Below are 3,777 nucleotides of genomic sequence, written 5' to 3'. Positions count from 1 at the left end.
TTTTTTTATTTAATAATTATATATGTATCTCTCTAGGGTGTGACCATTCTCCTTTCTGGGCCTGTGGTGTCCTTTAGTGGTCAGTAGAAAGTAGGCCAGTGCACAGCCATTTCTGGGGCCTTCGGGCCCTAGATCTTGGATTTTTCATTCCCCTAACCAAGCCCGTGCCACCGCCTCTGAGCTTTTGGATTGCCCTTCGTCTGGATTGGATTGTGTGTGATGTCTGTGAGTGTATGTGTATGATTATTAAATATTAAAATTAAAAACAAATTTATTGATAGTGAAAAAACTATTTATGAAGCACCATACAGTGCTGAAAGGTATTTAGTAGTGGGAGGGGCGCCCCGCCCTCTACCACTATAAAGTCCAGAGGGACCACGCCCTCAAGCACTCTGTAGTTGCAGAGGAACAGAGACAGTTGTCATTTCAATTCGCCTGATGAGAACCTTGGGAAAGTTCGAAACGCGTCGCGAGAGTGCCTGAATGACACAAAACCGTAAAAATGAGTACAGCTGCCATCATTTTGAAGGTGGGTGATGTAGCAGAGCTCTGGAAAATTTTCTCTTCAGCCCATACAGGCGTCGAGTTGGTTAAAATGGCCGCCATCATTGGTGCGGGTGATGTTGCAGAGCCACATGATTTTTTCTCCGTCCACTGTGACGTCGAGCGTCTCCTCATGTCCATACAGACGTGAGTTATATGCCCCTCACCACATCTGACTAAAACCTACCATTAGTTTTTTCATTAAATTAAACCCTTGTTGGTATAAACCACGGCAATATAGCCCGTTTGATTTGAACCCTGGCGATTTTAGCCCTCTTTTTTTATTTAATAATTATATATGTATCTCTCTAGGGTGTGACCATTCTCCTTTCTGGGCCTGTGGTGTCCTTTAGTGGTCAGTAGAAAGTAGGCCAGTGCACAGCCATTTCTGGGGCCTTCGGGCCCTAGATCTTGGATTTTTCATTCCCCTAACCAAGCCCGTGCCACCGCCTCTGAGCTTTTGGATTGCCCTTCGTCTGGATTGGATTGTGTGTGATGTCTGTGAGTGTATGTGTATGATTATTAAATATTAAAATTAAAAACAAATTTATTGATAGTGAAAAAACTATTTATGAAGCACCATACAGTGCTGAAAGGTATTTAGTAGTGGGAGGGGCGCCCCGCCCTCTACCACTATAAAGTCCAGAGGGACCACGCCCTCAAGCACTCTGTAGTTGCAGAGGGAACAGAGACAGTTGTCATTTCAATTCGCCTGATGAGAACCTTGGGAAAGTTCGAAACGCGTCGCGAGAGTGCCTGAATGACACAAAACCGTAAAAATGAGTACAGCTGCCATCATTTTGAAGGTGGGTGATGTAGCAGAGCTCTGGAAAATTTTCTCTTCAGCCCATACAGGCGTCGAGTTGGTTAAAATGGCCGCCATCATTGGTGCGGGTGATGTTGCAGAGCCACATGATTTTTTCTCCGTCCACTGTGACGTCGAGCGTCTCCTCATGTCCATACAGACGTGAGTTATATGCCCCTCACCACATCTGACTAAAACCTACCATTAGTTTTTTCATTAAATTAAACCCTTGTTGGTATAAACCACGGCAATATAGCCCGTTTGATTTGAACCCTGGCGATTTTAGCCCTCTTTTTTTATTTAATAATTATATATGTATCTCTCTAGGGTGTGACCATTCTCCTTTCTGGGCCTGTGGTGTCCTTTAGTGGTCAGTAGAAAGTAGGCCAGTGCACAGCCATTTCTGGGGCCTTCGGGCCCTAGATCTTGGATTTTTCATTCCCCTAACCAAGCCCGTGCCACCGCCTCTGAGCTTTTGGATTGCCCTTCGTCTGGATTGGATTGTGTGTGATGTCTGTGAGTGTATGTGTATGATTATTAAATATTAAAATTAAAAACAAATTTATTGATAGTGAAAAAACTATTTATGAAGCACCATACAGTGCTGAAAGGTATTTAGTAGTGGGAGGGGCGCCCCGCCCTCTACCACTATAAAGTCCAGAGGGACCACGCCCTCAAGCACTCTGTAGTTGCAGAGGGAACAGAGACAGTTGTCATTTCAATTCGCCTGATGAGAACCTTGGGAAAGTTCGAAACGCGTCGCGAGAGTGCCTGAATGACACAAAACCGTAAAAATGAGTACAGCTGCCATCATTTTGAAGGTGGGTGATGTAGCAGAGCTCTGGAAAATTTTCTCTTCAGCCCATACAGGCGTCGAGTTGGTTAAAATGGCCGCCATCATTGGTGCGGGTGATGTTGCAGAGCCACATGATTTTTTCTCCGTCCACTGTGACGTCGAGCGTCTCCTCATGTCCATACAGACGTGAGTTATATGCCCCTCACCACATCTGACTAAAACCTACCATTAGTTTTTTCATTAAATTAAACCCTTGTTGGTATAAACCACGGCAATATAGCCCGTTTGATTTGAACCCTGGCGATTTTAGCCCTCTATTTTTTATTTAATAATTATATATGTATCTCTCTAGGGTGTGACCATTCTCCTTTCTGGGCCTGTGGTGTCCTTTAGTGGTCAGTAGAAAGTAGGCCAGTGCACAGCCATTTCTGGGGCCTTCGGGCCCTAGATCTTGGATTTTTCATTCCCCTAACCAAGCCCGTGCCACCGCCTCTGAGCTTTTGGATTGCCCTTCGTCTGGATTGGATTGTGTGTGATGTCTGTGAGTGTATGTGTATGATTATTAAATATTAAAATTAAAAACAAATTTATTGATAGTGAAAAAACTATTTATGAAGCACCATACAGTGCTGAAAGGTATTTAGTAGTGGGAGGGGCGCCCCGCCCTCTACCACTATAAAGTCCAGAGGGACCACGCCCTCAAGCACTCTGTAGTTGCAGAGGGAACAGAGACAGTTGTCATTTCAATTCGCCTGATGAGAACCTTGGGAAAGTTCGAAACGCGTCGCGAGAGTGCCTGAATGACACAAAACCGTAAAAATGAGTACAGCTGCCATCATTTTGAAGGTGGGTGATGTAGCAGAGCTCTGGAAAATTTTCTCTTCAGCCCATACAGGCGTCGAGTTGGTTAAAATGGCCGCCATCATTGGTGCGGGTGATGTTGCAGAGCCACATGATTTTTTCTCCGTCCACTGTGACGTCGAGCGTCTCCTCATGTCCATACAGACGTGAGTTATATGCCCCTCACCACATCTGACTAAAACCTACCATTAGTTTTTTCATTAAATTAAACCCTTGTTGGTATAAACCACGGCAATATAGCCCGTTTGATTTGAACCCTGGCGATTTTAGCCCTCTATTTTTTTATTTAATAATTATATATGTATCTCTCTAGGGTGTGACCATTCTCCTTTCTGGGCCTGTGGTGTCCTTTAGTGGTCAGTAGAAAGTAGGCCAGTGCACAGCCATTTCTGGGGCCTTCGGGCCCTAGATCTTGGATTTTTCATTCCCCTAACCAAGCCCGTGCCACCGCCTCTGAGCTTTTGGATTGCCCTTCGTCTGGATTGGATTGTGTGTGATGTCTGTGAGTGTATGTGTATGATTATTAAATATTAAAATTAAAAACAAATTTATTGATAGTGAAAAAACTATTTATGAAGCACCATACAGTGCTGAAAGGTATTTAGTAGTGGGAGGGGCGCCCCGCCCTCTACCACTATAAAGTCCAGAGGGACCACGCCCTCAAGCACTCTGTAGTTGCAGAGGGAACAGAGACAGTTGTCATTTCAATTCGCCTGATGAGAACCTTGGGAAAGTTCGAAACGCGTCGCGAGAGTGCCTGAATGACACAAAA

The sequence above is a fragment of the Leuciscus leuciscus genome (assembly GCF_965113295.1).
Source record: "Leuciscus leuciscus genome assembly, contig: HAP1_SCAFFOLD_391, whole genome shotgun sequence".
Classification (NCBI taxonomy): Eukaryota; Metazoa; Chordata; class Actinopteri; order Cypriniformes; family Leuciscidae; genus Leuciscus; species Leuciscus leuciscus.
The sequence above is the reverse complement of the archived record's forward strand: the minus strand, read 5'-3'. Positions refer to the sequence as shown.